The following is a 21,180-nucleotide window of genomic DNA, read 5'->3' as shown; positions in this document are numbered from 1 at the left end:
TCTACCACATAAAATTCACCCATCTTACCGCAAAAATGATTATTCTCAACAAACCATAAGGACATTGGTACTTTATTCTTTCTAATTGGAGTATGAGCAGGAATAGTAAGAACATCAATAAGAATACTTATTCGTGCTGAATTGGGTCAACCAGGATCTCTAATTGGAGACGACCAAATTTATAATGTTATCATTACAGCCCACGCATTTGTAATAATTTTCTTCATAGTAACGCCCATTCTAATTGATGGATTTGGTAACTGATTTGTACCATTAATAATTGGTGCACCAGATATAGCGTTCTCACAAATAAATAACATAATACTACCGTCCTCATTAACCCTTCTTCTTACATCTTCTATGGTAGATAATGGTGCTGGTACAGGATGGACGGTTTACCCTCCTCTATCAGGAGCCATTGTACTTGGGGGTGCACCTGTAGATCTAGCCATTTTTTCACTACACTGGTGTATGTCAATTCTTGGTGCAGTAAACTTCATTACAACAGCAATTGATATACTATCAGAAAGTATAACTTTAGACCAACTCAAATGAGTTACGAGCAAGAGCAAGTATCAGATCGCAGGAGAATTTGCGTACCAATGCGCGAAGCGCGTTGACCAAGTTAGGAAGTCTAAAAAATAGAAACCAGTAATGAACTTCTCTTCCATCAATATATCGCGATTCCCGAAGACGAGAGTGTGCACTGCAAATGCGACCTCACCGCGGCTGCCGTTGAGGTCGTTGACGACCAGCCGGGTGCGCCTAACTTCGGCCGCTGTTGACTGTTGCTGGGCTGAGCCGCAGTGAAGAGACTATGAATGGCAGGTCTCATCATACGCCTGATGGCTCGCCGTAGGTGCGCACAAGTTCAAAATGAAACTTTGAAGACTTGGCAGAGAGCCGAAGTTTAGAAAAACACGTCGAACACGGAGTACAGAGTAACCTCACCAAGAATAAGTTCGAATCAGAACACCTGTACGAATCGCAATACGACAGCGAATGCCTCTTTCAGTTTTTGGTAGCCTACCTTCAGACCTTGAAAAGGCACCCTGCACCATCTTTTCTAGACAATCCCAGAGATGGCCCAAGTGCTATTCCAATCTGTTCCGCAGTTCCCATCAAAAAGTTTCAATGTATTCGCCAATGAGATACGTATTTATGGAAACGGGAGACGAGTGTCTTGTTTGTCGGAAAGACTGGAAATTTTGTTGGGCTTCGCACACCGTTCCCACTTTGGAAATTTGCAGACACACGAGTGACTATACATTTTGCTTGAGGAAATGTGTCTGGAGGCCCCATATAGCAGCATAACGGCAAGTGGACAGCTGAGGAATCCGCACGAAATTTACTAACAAGGTAGAGTCCTTCCCACTTTCAGCAGTGGTTTTCGGTTCTGCTATTGAGGACACTTGCTCTACTACTCATTCTTTGCGGAACGTTCACCACGTTCCTTGCAAAGGCTCGTCCGACTGCCCATGCAGCCCATTATCGTGAGTCCTTGCACTCTAAATGCCAGACAGCTCTTCCAGAAAGTGGGGAAGTTCCTCCTATTTTCACCCCCAGCGAAATGTTGTTCCCCTGGTCAAGATCAGATGCAATAACTGAAGAAATTACTACAAGAATGAAATGTTAGAAGGGTTGGTTACCTATATCGCTAACAATATGCAGTACTTGTGGAAAGTTAATAAATAAACAGAATCGAAAAGTAAACGAAGTCAGAGAGTCTCATCAGCAAATTCATTATTCTAATAGCATAAAATGTGAGGACAAAGGCCTGAAAGAAGCCGCCGTCTCATAATTATGTGAAAGCCCTGAGAGCTTGGGACGTTCTCATAACCCCACCAACCACTTCTCTAGTGGAGTCTCACACTTTCGCTGGAGAGAGAGAGAGAGAGAGAGAGAGAGAGAGAGAGAGAGAGAGAGAGAGGAGGGGGGGGGGGGTTGTCCACTCCTTTCCTAAGAAAACCATGCGTGGACCTTCACCAGCAGCTGCGCCATTGACTCAAGCATGGCGCCTGACGATTATAGCAGGAAAAGGACGCTCCGGAAAACTATGTGCAAATGAGAATCATTGAATCAAGGCCGGTTGCAGGGCATGTGCCCCTGGACGCTCACTGGGATGCATCACTACGTCTTAACCAATACAGCACATCGTTAAGAGCTAGAGTTGTGTATGAATGACTCAAGGCGACGATAAGCACGTCATTTTGTATTTACATAAAAACAAGAATGGTAAAGACGAAAACCTGTGAGGTAAAGGCAGGATTCAAGTGGTATGCTGTGTCAAAAGAAGAGGCAATACCTCAATTCTAATACCAGTACTAAGACTAAAGACGGTCCATTATGCAATTAGTGGACAACACTAACCCGATGACGAGAAGACATCTTCTTGGAGCCTGTCATCGGAACTTCTGAGCGGATAACGTGCCCGTCGATATAGTCCCCATCCTAACACACTGTTGTCACTTGATGGGCCAGGAGAGCTGCGCCATGGAGACGACTTGAGGCACGACGCGAGAAACAAAGCTGATCGCTGCCATCGAGCATCAGCGGTCCGTCTATACCGACATGCAGCCACAAAACCTTCACTGTACTTCCAATTTCCCTGTGACACGCCCCGATTGTCTGATGTAAGATAATAGTAAAGTATAAAACACGAATTTAGTAGTAAGATTTAGCCTTCGTGTGATCATGTGTAGATGTAGCTTGCGAAGTCACTGCTTCTGTTTCGTTATATTAGGTCTTACGTATGTGTAATTACGTTTCATCTTTTGATTGATCGTGTTCCATATGTTCTGTAATTTTTTCTTGTTAAATGACACCAGACGGTGACTCTAAAGGTGGACTATTAACAGCTCGTGATTGGTTAGCAATTTTTTAGCTTAGTTTAGGTGAGAATTTCTCTTGTGTACTTTTCGTTAACTATGTTATTAACAATTTGTTATCATTGTTTTCCTAGCGTATTTGTGATCGGTATTATTGTGTAGGGAGCTTCTCTAATTTTTTCGTATGCAGGCCAGTTTCCTTCGTATATTACCTTCAGTATCTGGCATTGGCACTTCTTCTCTCACTGTGACCTTTAATCAGATACCATTTCAGTTTTTGTCGTACATGCTTTTAAATTTCATTGGTTGCTGTCTTGTTTCTCGCTTAATACGCTATCTGTGGTGTCAATTTCTTAATAATCATTTTATGTGTTGCAGTTTTCTTTTTGCAGTAATTCTTGTCGATTTCCTTTTGTTCTGCATCGGCGCATCAGGGATTCCATGCGACGGAGGATGGATGCATGTATCGTCGCTAACGGAGGACATTTTGAGCATTTCCTGTAACAAAGTGTTTGAAGTCACGCTGGTAGGTTCTATTGCTGTGTGTTTCCATTCCATGATTAATGTGGTTTGAAGACAAATAATAAAATGAGCTCTAACATGGAAAGTAAGCGTTTCCGGACACATGTCCACATAACGTATTTTCTTTCTTTCTTTGTGAGGAATGTTTTCTGAAAGTTTGGCTGTACCGTTTTGTAACAGCCTGTATTAAACGATCGTCTTTATTTTCACAGCCCAAGTTGACTCGCATCTTTTTTAAATTGTTACGATTTTAACCGCACTGTGAGAGAAGCAAATAATAGCAACTCTAGAAAAAATACTTGAAACTACCTTTCCATTGAAAAGATACTTCTGGCACATTGTTTCCGTTAGGGACATTGGCCTGATGAGAGAGATTTCTCTGATTCCTCGCATATCGTTGTGCTTTTCTAAACTGTTCGTTGGCTCTTGCCACTTGCTACATCTTTGCGAAATAACGAACCTCTCAGACGGATATGCCATTGTTTTCTTTAGGTTTGCGTGTTTGATAAGTGATGATCTGGGTCAGCACTCCCCACTTCCTTCCTGATACAAATAATATGAAAACTCAATCTGGCAGCAAACAACAAAAAGGTAGGTTAATAAAAGGAGCAAGGGAAAAGGCTGACATGTGTATCACTACCTGCATTTTGACCGACATGTCCTCCTGCAGTGTTTAGAAGTCGATTGTAGTGTGAACAGTACAGAAAGAACTGCAGTCTTCCTTTTAACAGAGTCTAAATAGAAAATCTGATACTACTCTTAAAAGGTCAAGGAAAAAGCAAGACAGATGTTATCGAAATAAAAGTTTTTCGTTCGTATAAGGTAATGTTGGGATGGCTGAGTTTCATACGCGAGTCACGCGCCCTTTCCTCCTGGTGTCCCTCGGACACTGCAGAACCTCCGACTAACGTGGTCCATTCTTGGAGCTATGCACAAGGGAGAGCATTTTACTGATTAACGATGGACACATGTCCCTTACAGACATGATGGCTCAAGCATCGAAAAGACTGCTAAAAAAATGATGACTCCGTACATCCCCAGGTGCCATACTCTTACCAGTGGAGAGATGACAGCCTGCTGATTAAGTGGGAAGTTACGCCCACGGCAGACGTACTGATGCCAAAGTTGTTTTACCAAAACCGTGGGGAAGAGTTACAACGCTCTAGAAAATATTCACTATTGTAGGGGAATAAACGAGTATTTTCTCGTGTCTCATAGGCTAACACCATGGCCTGAGCTCTCATTGGCTACTAATACGTGACATGGATCATTCTGAGAGTCTTAATTCGAGAGGAGGGGTCTCGTTTCGAAAATTTTCGACCTTCCGATTGGTCAAACAGATACGTATGAGTTCTACTCGGCTGACGTTAGTTTGTGGCAGAATGATTTATATTGAGATGCCAGATTAGAGAAACTGAAAATACTAAGAACATTCTGTTCCGGAGAGTGATGGAGAGAACTTTCTATTCCGGGCAGCAGTGGAGAGAACTGTCTGTTCTGGAGAGCAGCAGAGAACAGTAACTTCCTTGTTCTCAGATCAATGATGAGCAGCTGGTCTTCATGTGAGATGCAAGCCGGCAGTCAGAGTAGTGAGTATCCTCGCTGATGTGTTCGCACCCAACTGAGATCAACATCATACGAAGTTTCGGAACTTTATGAAAAATTTAGAGTCGTTTCACTGCCACAATCACGATTTTTAACTTTTAATTTAAATTCTTTTGCGTTTCGGGACGCAACATTTTTTACAATGAATCTTGAGTTACCTTTGATTTTCTCGTTAATTCACCTGGTACACGTGTTTATTCTGGTTCACGTATAACCTCTATTTAATACCATCGGTGATGCAGTTATTTCTGCCACATCAGCGCGGTCGTGATCTGGACTTAAAGCCTCTTTAACACTGCGTTTTCCAGTACCTTCCAGATGCACCAGACGGGCAGTATTTGTAAGTGAGACAGATTAGTACTTCAAGTACTTTTATTTATTTTGTATGAAGATGTCCGCCATGTTCAGCTTTCGTCGTGTGTAGATCTTTGTGAAATAAATGTATGGTAATCTTATTCTTTTTAATGTAATTTGAATATACACTGGTGGAAAAATGTCGAGGTAACATATATGAGTGGTTAATATTGTACAGCTGGGCACTGTGGCGGAGTGGATCTAGGCGCTTCAGTCTGGAAACGCGCGACCGCTACGGTCGCAGGTTCGAATCCTGCCTCGGGCATGGCTGTGTGTGATGCCCTTAGGTTGGTTAGGTTTAAGTAGTTCTCAGTTCTAGGGGACTGATGACTTCAAATGTTAAGTCCCACAGTGTTCAGAGCCATTTGAACCATTTGAATATTGTAAAACAACAGGTTAACGTAAGTGCGAGCAGGCCGCTGTATAGGTGAAATGCTGGTACATCAATAATCGTTGTAACCGCAACACCATTCAATGCAAGCATGTAGACGTGCATGCATTGTTTTGTACAGGCGCAACAGGAATGGTTAATGCTGTTCCGCGAATGACACTGGAGTTGTCGTCCGATGTGGTCCCATATGTTCTCGACTAAACACGTATCTGGTGATCAATCAGGCCAAAGCAACATAACGACACTTAGTATAGTATGTTTGGTTACAACAGCGGTATGTGGGCGAATGTTATCCTGTTGGAAAACACTCCCTGGAATGGTATTCATGAATGGCAGCACAGTAGTTACCATATTGACGTATGAATCTGCAGTCAGGGTGGATTACGCTGGAGAGTGCTCCTGCTGTCATACAAAATTGCACCCCAGACCATAACTGAAGGCGTAGGTAGCACGAGACAGGTTGGTTGTAGGGCCTCAGCCGGCCTCCTAACCAAGAATCGGCCATCACTGGCACCGAGGCTGAACCACTTTTTATCAGAAAACAGACCTCCACTCGGTCCTCCAATGAGCTCTCGCTTGATACCACGGAAGTAGCAAATGGCAGTGGTTTGGGGTGGGTGGAATGCGCACTACACAGCCTCTGGCTAGGAGGTTTCCTCAAAGTAAACTATTTGTGACAGTTGGTTGTTTCACTGTGGTGCCAACTGCTGTTCAGATTGCTGCGCTCGGTAGTCACACGTGACAGTCAGCAGCTCGGTGTTCTTCCGACAGTTCATTCTCGTGACCACCAGCAATCATGTACAGTGGCTACATTCCTGTCAAGTCCTTCTGCAGTATCGCAGAAGGAATATCCAGCTTCTCGTAGTGCTATTACACGACCTCGTTCACACTCAGTGAAGTGTTGATAACGACATATTTGTAACCTTGAAGGCATTCTTTACTAACATCCAATCACCGTAGCTATCGCCCACGAACGTTACAGCGTGTATTGAAAGCAGACTTGATTCGCATCCTCATAGCGGTGCTACTAGCGCTACCCTTATGCGAATGGTGCGAACTCTGGAAAGACATCATCTTTCAGATGTAGAAACACTGCTACCAACTTTCGTTCATATCGCACAGCTCTTCCTAGGTGTTGAATTTTTTTTTATCAGTCAGGCCTTTAGCTAAACTTCTGTGGGATGGATATTGCTTCTTATGACAATTCGTGGTGAAAATCTTCCTTTAAATAACAAAGAGCTCCAGATCAGCGTACAGGCAACAGGATAATTACATTCCTTTATTTTGTGTTAATCACTCAGGCTCGGACAACTTCCGACCTCTGTATTGACTCATTATTACAATGTAACAGTAGCTGGATGCTTAGTAAAAAAATGGTTCAAATGGCTCTGAGTACTATGGGACTTAACATCTGTGGTCATCAGTACCCTAGAACTTAGAACTACTTAAACCTAACTAACCTAAGGACATCACACACATCCATGCCCGAGGCAGGATTCGAACCTGCGACCGTAGCAGTCAAGCGGTTCCGGACTGAGCGCCTTAACCGCGAGACCACCGAGGCCGGCATGCTTAGTACGTCCACATATATTCTGTTACAGTACAACTCCTTCATTTAGCTCACCCAGCCAGAATAACAGTAGACATCTTTCATTTAACTCATCCGGCCAGGATGTCATTGACATATTCGTTAATAACAGGCTTCTTTTAGTATATAACCCCCATTGTTGAAATGTGTGTGAAATCTTATGGGACTTAACCGCTAAGGTCATCAGTCCCTAAGCTTACACACTACTTAACCTAAATTATGTTAAGGACAAACACCCACAACCATGCCCGTGGGAGGACTCCAAACTCCGCCGGGGCCAGCCGCACAGTCCATGACTGTAGTGCCCTAGACCGCTCGGCTAATCCCGCGCTGCTAAACCCCCATTGTATTTCCACACAAATAATTATACAAGCAATACAAATAATGGGTGCGAATTTTCAAAATCTAGCGGAAATTGATCCAGACATAGCTGAGTTATGCATGTGCTCTTCTACGTGACCTTTTCATACTCATCCCGACTCCTATGAGAAGTAGGTGTTTCTTACCCCCACAGCGATTCTTTACGGATAGTAAGAGGTACGTGCACCAAGTTTGGTCCAAACAAGTCTACTGGTTTAGGAGAAAATGTATAACGTACACATACACGTATAAACATGTAGACGAACAATGTAGATAGTGAAGGTGAATTGTTATCGCTTACCTGCGACCAGTGGGTATTGTCTGATGTGTAGTTGTGTCGTCGTGAGGTCTTGGTGATGCATTGATGTTGGAATGAGCATAGAATAAACGTAGATAATGAGACACGACACCTCTTCGTATTGTGTGACAGAGAACAGTCGAACATCATATGGTTTTATGAAATGACTCAGACATGCTGACCAGTGTTAAACCTCTGATCGTCCAGGTGAGAACTGTTCAAGTCGGTAAATGTTTGAAACTTAGATCGCTATGGAGTTCTTCTCCCATCCTGGTTGGCTAAACATGTACTTTGTCCGCGTACGAGACGTTGAAGTCTTTTTCATTTTGTTCTGCCTAGTACAAGGGGAGTTCCATGTTAATACACAGCATTTTTTCCTATGACTCATCGTGCAACAAATGGCTCTGAGCACTATGGGACTTAACATCTGAGATCATCAGTCCCCTAGAGCTTAGAACTACTTAAACCTAACTAACCTAAGGACATCACACACATCCATGCCCGAGGCAGGGTTCGAACCTGTGACCGTAGCGGACACGCAGTTCCAGACTGAAGCGCATAGAACCTCACGGCCACACCGGCCGGCGCGAACAACATGGAATGTGATAATCAAATATAGCGCTGGACGACGTGGTTTCTGTGGAAGGAGCATATAAAAACTGCTGACGTTGAGAGATGCCTGGTGGCAGTGTGAGGAGAGATTGCACCAACCCAAATGGCGTTCACCGTACTACCCTGACTTGGCCCTTTCTGATTACCATCAGGGCTATGAAGAAATCTGTATGCTGACATCATTTTGCAGTAGTCCAGGAACTTTGAGCAGCTGTCCTGCATTGAGTGGTTGGAGGAGAGCCTGCAGAAGTTAAAGGGGTCAACTCAGGAGAATGCGGTAGTTGTGACAGTACCTGGAACTCCATTACAGCGTTCAGCTACGACCGTCGTGGTTTTCCGACTGGTATGGGAACGAGAGTTGTCGCATTGCAAGAACATTTTTAGTGGCGGTGCACTCTCTCTGCACACTGTCACTAATCACCTGTGAATATTCACAGTGTTTATACACGTCTTCTACAGAAATCACGCCTTAGAGCGCTGCACTTGTTGATCCACTCCGTCTTGTCCTTTCATTTAATGACAGTTGCTGGGAAAGTGCGGTGTACAGAGCAGGAGCTGCACTTCTAGTGATCGTTCTGCTGTCTGCGGTTACTTGAATCTGTAATGACTAGTCAAATTGCGCTCTATGAATGAAGGAAAAAACGTATTACGTAAATAAGTCTCTCGTCGGTTATATAAAAAAATGGTTGAAATGGCTCTGAGCACTATGGGACTTAACTTCTGAGGTCATCAGTCCCCTAGAACTTCGAACTATTTAAACCTAACTAACCTAAGGACGTCACACACATTCATGCCCGAGGCAGGATTCGAATCTGCGACCGTAGCGGTCGCGCGGTTCCTGACTGAAGCGCCTAGAACCTCTAGGCCACCCCGGCCGACTCGTCGGTTATCAATGGTTGTCTATAAGAGAATTTTATAATTTCCAAGGCCACTGTTTTTATATCCAGTGGCTCCTCTTGGAAGTATCAACACTTCGTCCCCCTCTCCTGAGTTACGGCTTAGGTGAGTTACGGCTTACCGTGCTCGCTGTTGTCAGCAGTGAGTGTTCGCTCAAACGCACATCGCCACAGAAGCGTGAAACCGCATTTTAAATATAGAAATTCGAGCATGTTTCTGCTGCCAGCGTTATTGTTGTCTTCACCGCTATTATCCCAAAGCGTAACGACACTACCCTTACGTTTCTATGCCTGAAACCAAAGATATTCACCTTCCTTCTTGCTATTAACGCTAATGGTGCAAAAACTGCCGAAAACTACTCTGTAGAAATGGTGAGTAAGTCTGATTTCCAGGAGAAGGAGGTCACAGTTTCAAATTCCGGTAGTATTAATTTTTTTCCGTGGCAGGTGGATAAGAACTGGGTGCACCGAGCCTCGTGTGGAAATCTGAGAAGCTACCTGCTTGAGAAATTTCACTCGGGGAAGCAGGCATAAACGGTCGGGAGGAGAACTTGCTACCCAACTGTCCCTCATGCTTGGGTCCAGTGGCGTCAGCGCGGAACAGCGGTAAGCCGGCAACGCGTGTTCCAAGGGCCTCGATTCTGCGTTCATTATTTTGCTTAACACTTGGCGTGCTATAAACAAGAATTTAGTAACAACAAACATATATCGCTACAGAAACGTAACTTCTTTGTTTTGAAAAGGCAGACAGAATCTTTGTGAATAGTCCACGTAGCATTCTGATAAATATACTAACGCATTTACTAGCCCATTTTCACTAAGCATCACGCTGTTGTATGAGGTATTCTCCGAACAAAGTATTCAATGGTTCATTTGTATTGTATCGTTTTCACAAAGATGATATGGGACTTCCTCGACTGCTAAAGCTGATATACAGGGTGTTACAAAAAGGTACGGCCGAACTTTCAGGAAACATTCCTCACACACAAATAAAGAAAAGATGTTATTATGACATGTGTCCGGAAACTCTTAATTTCCATGTTAGAGCTCATTTTAGTTTCGTTCTTCCACCTACGCTCAATGGAGCACGTTATCATGATTTCATACGGGATACTCTACCGGTGCTCCTAGAACATGACCTTTAACAAGTACGACACAACATGTGGTTCATGCACTATGGAGCTCCTGCACATTTCAGTCAACAACAGATTCGGTGACCGATGGATTGGTAGAGGCGGACCAATTCCACGGTCTCCACGCTGTCCTGACCTCAGCCCTCTTGACTTTCATTTAAGGGGGCATTTGAAAGCTCTTGTCTACGCAACCCCGGTACCAAATGTAGAGACTCTTCGTGGTCGTATTGTGGACGGCTGTGATACAATACGCCATTCTCCACGGCTGCATCAGCGCATCAGGGATGCCATGCGACGGAGGGTGGATGCATGTATCCTCGCTAACGGAGGGTATTTTCAACATTTCCTGTAACAAAGTGTTTGAAGTCACGCTGCTGAGTTCTGTTGCTGTGTGTTTCCATTCCATGACTAATGTGATTTGGGATAAGTAATGAAATGAGCTCTAACATGGAAAGTAAGCGTTTCCGGACACATCTCCACATAACATATTTTCTTTCTTTGTGTGTGAGGAATGTTTCCTGAAAGTTTGGCCGTACCTTTTTGTAACACCCTGTAGTGGGAGCTATTCGGAAAAAAACAGAGGGTAAGCAAAAAAATGGAAACAGCACTAGAAATGCCTGCTTGAACATAAATACCATGAATAAAGCTGTTAGCCAATCCTGCGCTATTGTATCTGACTACGAACGGCACTTGTGTATTGTCCTCAATGTGTTGCAAGTGTAAGTTCGGGTCAAGCAGTGTTCTGCGTACTTGTGAGTGCGACGTGTGGATTCGAACGTCGGCAAACTGTTGGTACTCCTATGGTGGGTGCTTCCGAAGTGCATGATGTTTCAAAAGGTATCGTATCGAAGATTTATATGGCCTACAGGAAAGCCGAAAGAAATCATCTGATAAGTCACAAACAAGGTGGACAAAAGTGTCTGGTGAGTGATCTTGACAGACTGTCACTGAAGAGGATTGTATCGAAACATAAGAGGACGACTGATACAAACCTTAATGTCACACTCGAGAACTCTGGTAACACGAAAACGGCTCGAAGAGAGCTTCATAAGCCGGTAACTAAAGGGCGAGCTAGAATTCCAAAACCACGTATCAGTGAAGCAAATGCCCGTAACAGGAAGATGTGCCGAAGTCATAAATCTTCGGCTATGGAGAAATGGAAGAAAGTCATTTGTCGAATTAGTCCTACCGTTTCCGACTTCTGGTCCGATTTGCACCACAATATTGAAACAGGGCGGAGTTTCGGTGATAATTTTGACAAGCATATGGTGTAGTCCAGTCAAATTGCAGAAATACCTTGCAAAAGGTGGGGTAGAAGAGTTTATTTTTTTCAACTCGATCATATGGTTGGAAATATTAGATAACCTAGTTTTGACAACAAAATTTCGCTTGGGAAAACTTTCTGCAGTCAAAAAACTTGGAAAATTTCGGCCTTTTTCCCGTTTTTTTTTCAAAATATCTCAGTTTCATTTGCTCCTATCGCTTTAACGTCTATTTTCTCTTTTAAAGTGCACAAAATTCTGTGCAAATTTGATTCTTGCCATTTTTTTCTACTCCCAATATCTAAGGCGCTACAGCGCCTCAAAAAATACCAATTTTTCAAATTTTGAGCATAGTGGCAAGATACCTTATTTTTGAACAATATTTTTTCAGTTTCTGTTTGTGTAGTATAAATACATTATACATCATGTTATATGTTGGAATTTACCACATCACTTTCAAGTATTCAATTTCTCTGTATGCAACATGAGGATTGCTGGGCATCCTACTGTTGTGATTCTTACATCACTACCTGAAGTTCACTATGGGCCACCTCAGCCCTGGTATTTGTAAAACTATAAATATAAAAATACATCATTAAGACACACACACACACACACACAAAATAAATTGTCTCAGGAAACTGAACTATTATTAGCTGCAATAGGCAACCTAATTAGGTAGGTAATTATTCTTGTGTATAAAGACCACACAGTTGACATTAAAAATAAGTAGCTTTATTACAGTTAAAATGCATTGTCAGTTACTAAAAAATGTTGACAGTTCTGGGTGTGTAATACTTGTAATATCGCACATTAGCGCACTTGAGACGGATGTGAGCGTCACTTCCAGCGTTTTGATGGGCCAGGTTCCTCAGTGTCACCAGAAATACCTTGACTTACGGATTCAGGGTCTGTACCTCGAGTTGATCCCAGATTGACCTCTTCTTTAAACAGCGATTTAGCCTCAGCAAATTCTTTGATTTCGTCGGCGGTTTCCTCAACATCCTCCATAATATCATCTTCACTGTCTTCATATAAAAATTTTGTCACGTTTTCACAGTTGACCCCAATTACATTTCTTGCAAATTGAAGAACATTTCAAACCCTCTTTTCTGCAGGAGCACGCTCCGCCACAGTTCAGCTTGCATGAGCATGAAACAATGTGAAGAAGTGCTTGAGGTGCTGTATCTTCGCTCATTATAACGGGTACTGGATCGTGGTCACTGTGATTACAGCCCCATTTCTCAGGAGGTTTCCAGTTTCGCATCCAACTTTGGACTTGTTGGTAAGTGCGCAACGAATGATGTTGTGCAGCAAGATTCAGTTTGCTTTTTGTGGCAGACTTGGCGAATAGCTGATACCGCAAATGATCTAGTTTGTGGGAACTGCTGATACCTCCACTATACAAAGCTACAGTAACCTGTTCTGTTGCTGCTATTATTTCTTCACGGGTAGCACGTGGTTTATTGAACGTGCAAAGCGCTGAGGTTAGGCACTCATTTTTGGCAACAATATTGCAGCACTTAATTTTTCCTTGACCACAAAAAAGCGGATTTTGTACCACATCCGCTAAAGGCGTGAATGAACAGAATATATTCACTGTCAAACTTGTAAGATGCAGTGGAAAACCACTTGCCTTCTGCATTTCCTCTTCCTGGCTTTAAGAACAATATATGTTTTTAATGCCTTGCCCCAAACCGGTCTTGAGCACAAGCAGGTCAGCATCTTCTCCTACAATGACAACACTTCCAAAATCTTTGGTTCTTGAAATGGCAGCTGTTACAATCATAACGTCAGCATCTTGTTGTGCCTGGTTCACTTCAACGCTACACTCCAGAAATTCCTTTTTAAGAAGTGTGACCAAACGCATCTTGTTTCGTTCGTTGTACAAGAACTTGTCCTGAGGGACTTGGTTTACCATCTGTGATTCAACCGGAGAATGTTTTTTGGACCTACGGATCCTCTCAGCACTCTTTGTGCTACATTTGTCTCCCTCACATGGATACCCATCAAATACACTAGCAAGTTGAGATCCAAATTGACGTTGCAGGTAAGAAACATAGCTTTGGGCTATTGACTTGAAGCAAACATTTCGAGTCCAAGTCATTTTGTGGATACGGTACCATCCATCAAAATTTTGTTTGGCATATCGCTGTCTTAACTGCTTGGTTAAAAAGTCATCAGAATTCGCTTTTGCACATAAGAAGCATTTCTCTTTGAATTTTAGCTGACCTTTTTCCTGCGACCGACGTAGCACGCCTGTTGGTTCCTGAGGATGTCGAAGGCTAGCTGCTATCGTTCTCTCATTAATGCACTTCTTGTAGCAAGCTTCATGCACCATCACTTCACTTCACTGAGCGTTTTCAAAAAACGGGTGTGAGCAGACTCCCTGCGTTTAGCACTACAATCGATAAGTGTGCTCAGTCCTTTCTTTTTCGCATTGCATCCACCACTCACAACAGTTTTTTTGCAAATGAAACACAAATTGATGTCAGACATACTCATTTTCAGCAACACAACATCTACTGAATGGAAGCGACTCCAAACTGTAGGGCTCTTATTGTTGTGTGCTAATAGCTGTCAGCGCGCTGTGAACAATCATGCCGTCCGCCCGCCAAAGAATAAATACGCTTTTGTCCGCTAAAGAACAATTCCTACACACTTTTTCTTATAACTTCTTCTTATAACTGATCATTAACGTCCATCAACTGTAGAAAATGTATGGCACCTGCATGCAATCGTATTACATATTGTAACACAAATAAACTTCACGCAATCCGACGTGAATGTGTCCGTAGTTACTGAATATGATGCTGTTGGTCCTGGCCCTGCAACAGAGTGAGATGGTAAATTCGAATGAATAACATGATGAGTAATATGTTTATACTACAGAAATAGAAACTGAAATAACAGTGTTCAAAAATTAGGTAATTTGCCACATTGCTTGAAATTTGAAAAATTGGTATTTTTTGACGCGCTGTAGCGCCTTAGATATTGGGCGTAGAAAAAAAATGGTGAAAATCAAATTTGTAGAGAATGTTGTGCTCTTTAAAAAAGAAAATAGACGTCAAAGCGATAGGAGCAAATGAAACTGAGATATTTTGAAAAAAACTGAAAAAGTCCAAAATTTTGGAAGTTTTTGACTGCAGAAAGTTTTCCCAAGAAAAATTTTGTTGGCAAAACTTTGTTTTCTAACCTTTCCAACAATATGAACGATATAAAGAATAAAATCTTCTACCCCACCTATTGCAAGGTACAGGCTTTTTTTCTGACAGTTTCACTGGACTAGTGGTATTTCATGGGCCCTATTGTTACTTTGCGAGGAACACGAGAATGGCCTCCAGAGTCACCAGATCTGAATATTATTCGTCCTTTGTGATCTGTTTGGAGAGAAGAGTGCGTGATCTCCATAATCTTTACCTGAACCTGGCACTAATGCGCAGGTAGAATGGTTTAAGAAATTTTCCATTCCATTCTAGCAGCGCACTACAGCAACCAGTTCCGAATTATTTCGGAATAAAAACAGTCTTGCTTGCGAAATTATCAAAGATGCATTTCACTCTTTTGGGACATCATCAGATTGTGTAAAAGTAGCTGGGTGTGTAACCCATTCATCGTAAAGCCATATCAAATGGAAAGTGGACGTAACAGTAACTGCATACGTAACCCGTCAGTCGTAATTATACATCCAGTTACTGTTCCGTCTGTTTTCTATTTTACATGGCTATACGACGGATGGGTTACATATCCAGCTACTTTTATAGAATCCATGTCCCAAAAGGGTGGAACGCGTCATTAATTATAAATAATTTTGAAACCAAGACTGTTTTTATTCTGAAATGGTATTAGATTCCCTTTTAAACCGTATAGGACCTGTATTTATCCATCCCGAGACGATTGGTAGCTGCTTTGTATGCCAGCAGGTTTCCTCCTCAGTAGCCGACATGGTAATGTGCTATATTTTCTGTGTTTCCGTATTTGTGTCCAACCCCTGTACCTTTGAAAGGGGGAGCGGAAGGTGTACGTCTTCAAGCCTCCTACCATTTACAGATTTTCGCCACTGTAAATCCAATCTACTCAACATACAAGAGAAACACTTTCTGTTATATTGCTCTGAGGGATCAGTACCAAACAGGACTAATAGGGGATACTAATCGCTTACAAGAAAGGGCAGCACGAACTGTCATGGGTTTGTTTGGCCTATGGAAGAGCGTCACGGAGATGCTGAAACACCTCGACAAACTGAATCTCCAAAATATGCGTCGCTACCTCACAGAAAGTTAGTTACAAAATTTCTGGAATCGGTAATAAATGATGAAGTGAGAAATGTACAACAACTCGTTACGTATCGTTTCCATTGGAGAACCTCACAGAGATTCGGAAAAATCTCGACTGGCAGACCATTCAAAATATACGTCACTAGCTCCCAAAAGCTTAAAAAATTTAAAGAACCTTTATCAAATGGGGAATTGAGGAATATGCGCCAACCCTCTACGTATCGCTCGCTTAATGACTGCGAAGAGTAGATTAAGCTCAATACACGAAGCGCAGAGGCGTTTCAGGGACTAAATACACGAATGGTACGGGAATCCGGGTCTAGTGAAGCAGGGAATACAGCCCGTCGTCTTTGACCGATGGCGTTAGAATTGACCAGAGAGCATTTAATACAAAGGTGAAAGAGCCGAGAACAATGTTCAGAAACAAAGTAATGCGAGAGACGAAAGCTATAGTTCACATATATAAGGGCCAGCAGTATTTTCACGTTAACGATATCGCGTGTTTGAATCTTATTATTTCTCCGCAAAATAAAATGGAATAAATTAATGAAATATGTTAGTAGCAAAGAATACATCACGTCACATGTATGTGAGTTGTATCTCTAAGCTCATTCGAACTGTATTGCTTAAGTGCAGTACAGGATACAAGTTTAGCGTACGTCGATTTCTTCGTTTCCACTAGCATTACTGTCCTGTTGGTCACTTGAACTATGTATCCCCTGCTTCACTAAGCCCCAAATCGAACACGAGGTACAAATCGTAGATGTGTTTTTTGTTTCGTCTCCGCTGTTACTAACAGTCAATTCTTACGTACATATCAGTAATACCGATGACAGAAGGAGCTACGTACGTAATATTTGTATACCATACTTCCGTTGACCCCTATATATGTACACTGCTAACGAAGAGGTGGAAATAGACGTACGTTACATTTGCAACCTGTACCTCAGTTGAACTACACGAAGAAGCAATAAGACGACACATATAATTTGAATCCCGTACTGCACTATAGGGTAAATTTTTTTTTGTCGCCTTCGAAGTTAATAGTGTCTCATTCTTTACTTGAGCTATACAGCTATAAGCAACATTTGTAACTTGCTCTCCAATTGACATATGTAGTGTCAGTGTAAAGATGAAAGACGGGATACAAATTTTAGATGTGTCGGGGGTTTCGCCTTTAATTTAGCAAGTACAGATTCGAAAAAGTTGAACTGACACTGCTGCTGGGAAACGAAAGAAGATTGACAGCTGAGAAATTTCTATAAGTACTTCACTACACGAAAATACACATACTGGTGTAATAAAACAATGAAATACGTCAAACTAGTGAAATACAGTAAAAGAAGCAAATGTAAAAGTGAACTTACCAGACGGAAGTATCCTCTCTCTCTCTCTCTCTCTCTATCTCTCTATCACACACACACACACACACACAGACACACACACACACTCTCTCTCAAAGACTCATCCATTCACCAACCCCCCCCCCCCTCCCACCAATGTGAAATTAGCTGAGATATTTGGGATGGTACATTTTGCCAACATGTTTAATAAACCATTTAAGCGGGCAAAATGTCCGCGGAATACTGAGTCTCCACGATAACTCGTCTAGGTGGCTTGGAAGTGTCGAAATCTGACGTTTCCCTTTCCCTACATCTACATCTACGTTTATACTCCGCAAGCCACCCAACGGTGTGTGGCGGAGGGCACTTTACGTGCCACTGTCATTACCTCCCTTTTCTATTCCAGTCGTGTATGGTTCGTAGGATGAACGACTATCTGAAAGCCTCCGTGTGCGCTCGAATCTCTCTTATTTTACATTCGTGATCTCCTCGGGAGGTATAAGTAGGGGGGAAGCAATAAATTAGATACCTCATCCAGAAACGCACCCTCTCGAAACCTGGCGAGCAAGCTACACCGCGATGCAGAGCGCCTCTCTCGCAGAGTCTGCCAGTTGAGTTTACTAAACATCTCCGTAACGCTGTCACGGTTACCAAATAACCCTGTGACGAAACGCGCTGCTCTTCTTTGAATCTTCTCTGTCTCCTCTGTCAACCCGACCTGGTACGGATCCCACACTGACGAGCAATACTCAAGTATAGGTCGAACGAGTGTTTTGTAAGCCACCTCCTTTGTTGATGGACTACATTGTACCCGCCTTACCAACAATTAATTTTATGTGATCATTCCACTTCAAACCGTTCCGCACGCATACTCCCACATATTTTACAGAAGTAACTGCTACCAGTGTTTGTTCCGCTATCATATAATCATACAATAAAGGATCCTTCTTTCTATGTACTCGCAATACATTACATTTGTCTATGTTAAGGGTCAGTTGGCAATTCCTGCACCAAGTGCCTATCCGCTGCAGATCTTCCTGCATTTCGCTATAATTTTCTAATGCTGCATCTTCTCCGTATACTACAGCATCATCCGCGAAAAGCCGCATGGAACTTCCGACACTATCTACTAGGTCATTTATATATATTGTGAAAAGCAATGGTCCCATAACACTCCCCTGTGGCATGCCAGAGGTTACTTTAACGTCTGTAGACGTCTCTCCATTGATAACAACAAGCTGTGTTCTGTTTGCTAAAAACTCTTCAATCCAGCCACACAGCTGGTCTGATATTCCGTAGGCTCTTACTTTGTTTATCAGGCGACAGTGCGGAACTGTATCAAACGCCTTCCGGAAGTCAAAGAAAATGGCATCTACCTGGGAGCCTGTATCTAATATTTTCTGGGTCTCATGAACAAATAAAGCGTGTTGGGTCTCACACTATTGCTGTTTCCGGAATCCATGTTGATTCCTACAGAGTAGATTCTGGATTTCCAAAAACGAGATGATATGCGAGCAAACAACATGTTCTAAAATTCTACAACAGATCGACGTCAGAGATATAGGTCTATAGTTTTGCGCATCTGCTCGACGACCCTTCTTGAAGACTGGGACTACCTGTGCTCTTTTCCAATCATTTGGAACCTTCCGTTCCTCTAGAGACGTGCGGTACACGGCTGTTAGAAGGGGGGCAAGTTCTTTCGCGTACTCTGTGTAGAATCGAACTGGTATCCCGTGAGGTCCAGTGGACTTTCCTCTGTTGAGTGATTCCAGTTGCTTTTCTATTCCTTGGACACTTATTTCGATATCAGCCATTTTTTCGTTTGTGCAAGGATTTAGAGAAGGAACTGCAGTGCGGTCTTCCTCTGTGAAACAGCTTTGGAAAAAGGTGTTTAGTATTTCAGCTTTACGCGTGTCATCCGCTGTTTCAGTGACATCATCGTCCCGGAGGGTCTGGATATGCTGTTTCGAGCCACTTACTGATTTAACGTAAGACCAAAACGTCCTAGGATTTTCTGTCAAGTCGGCACATAGAATTTTACTTTCGAATTCCCTATAAGAGATTTCACCGCTGACCAGTAACCCTCTATACTGTCGGTGCAAGCCCCTGTGGATAATCTAAATTCAAAGTTGTGATTTACTGCAAGATGTTGATAACCCCTATTCCCTAAATACCTATATGAAGAAAACCCGTCTGAAATAAACCTTTGCAACGTGATCTTTAATTAAGCTAACCAAAGCTTCCTTACTTCCATTCGGTACTACTTTGAACACTACATCTTCACAATGCTGACTGAAACCACTGCCCCTCAAACCCATAATCCCACCGGAGGTTCCCCCCTGTTGTACTTCCTTTTGCCAAAATCTGATTCGTCTATTTCGACCATAACACCTGCCGCCGCCCCCACCCCCCACCCCCTATATTTCATGTATTCCCCACAGACTGCCCTACAAAAAGAGTACCAGTCCACTACCGTACGCTTACTCACACGACATTCATGCACACAGGACCACACAGTATATCTTAAACACCAACAGTAAGTGATTTTCACAATGTCTCTCGGGGCGAGCTAAGATTTCTCGAACCACGGTCCCCTCCTATCTCTGCTGCACCCCCATACAAATACAAAAATGTCTTGAGTACGGCGACGAGATACACTGGTGAGGCGCATATGTTCGCCGCACTCACGACATCGGACGTATTCAGCAATAAGACCACACATTTGCAAGAAACAAATTGTGGGCAACATGTCTTCACCTATAGCTTGTCGTAAAACATCAAGGTTCATTGCAACAGACAAATCCATTCCTATAAACGAAAAGAAGACACTAAAACTTGTTCTACAATAAGAAACTAATAGCCCAAATTACCGGGTCTAGTGAAGCACGGGATACAAGCCCTCGGCTTTGACCAATGACGTCATACATTCTTTCGAGGCATAGATAATAAAACAGTTCTGTTCTCCGGATAAGCGCTATTATTGTACATTGAAATAGTTATTCGTAATGATATTGAGATAATTTGGAGCATTAGTTTGCTATTGTAGAACATTATTTAGTGTCTTATTTTCATTATAGGAATGGATTTGTCTGTTTGTGGGTATGTAATTTTCGTTACTGTGTCTAGGCGAGCTTCAGTTATTCCTCGATATTTCCGTGTGGTAAGTTCACTTTTTCATTTGCTTATTTCACGGTATTTCACAATTTTGACATATTTCACTGTTTTATTCCATCAATATGTGTATTTTCGTGTTGTGAAGCACGTAATAGACATTTCTCAGCTGTCGATCTTCTTTCGTTTCCCAGCACTAGTATCAGTGCAACACTTTCGAATCTGTACTTACTATATTACAGGCGAAACCCCCGACACAACTAAAATTTGTATCCCGACCTTCACTTCGCCATTACACTGACGACACAACTAAAATTTGTATCCCGTCCATCACTTCGCCTTTACACTGACAGTATATATATCTCAATTGGCGAGCAAGATAACAAAAGTTGCGTATAGCTACATAGCTCAAGTAACGAATGAGATACTATTAGCGTCCAAGGCACCAAGAAAACTGTACCCCATAGTGAAGTACGGGATACAAATTGCACATGTGTCGTCTTCTTGTCTCAGTGTAGTTCAATTGAGGTACAGGTTGCAAATGTAACGTACGTCTATTTCCACAGTTTCTTTACCACTGTACATACATAGAGGTCAACG

Source organism: Schistocerca gregaria, chromosome 1, assembly GCF_023897955.1.
Source record: "Schistocerca gregaria isolate iqSchGreg1 chromosome 1, iqSchGreg1.2, whole genome shotgun sequence".
Lineage (NCBI taxonomy): Eukaryota > Metazoa > Arthropoda > Insecta > Orthoptera > Acrididae > Schistocerca > Schistocerca gregaria.
The sequence above is the reverse complement of the archived record's forward strand: the minus strand, read 5'-3'. Positions refer to the sequence as shown.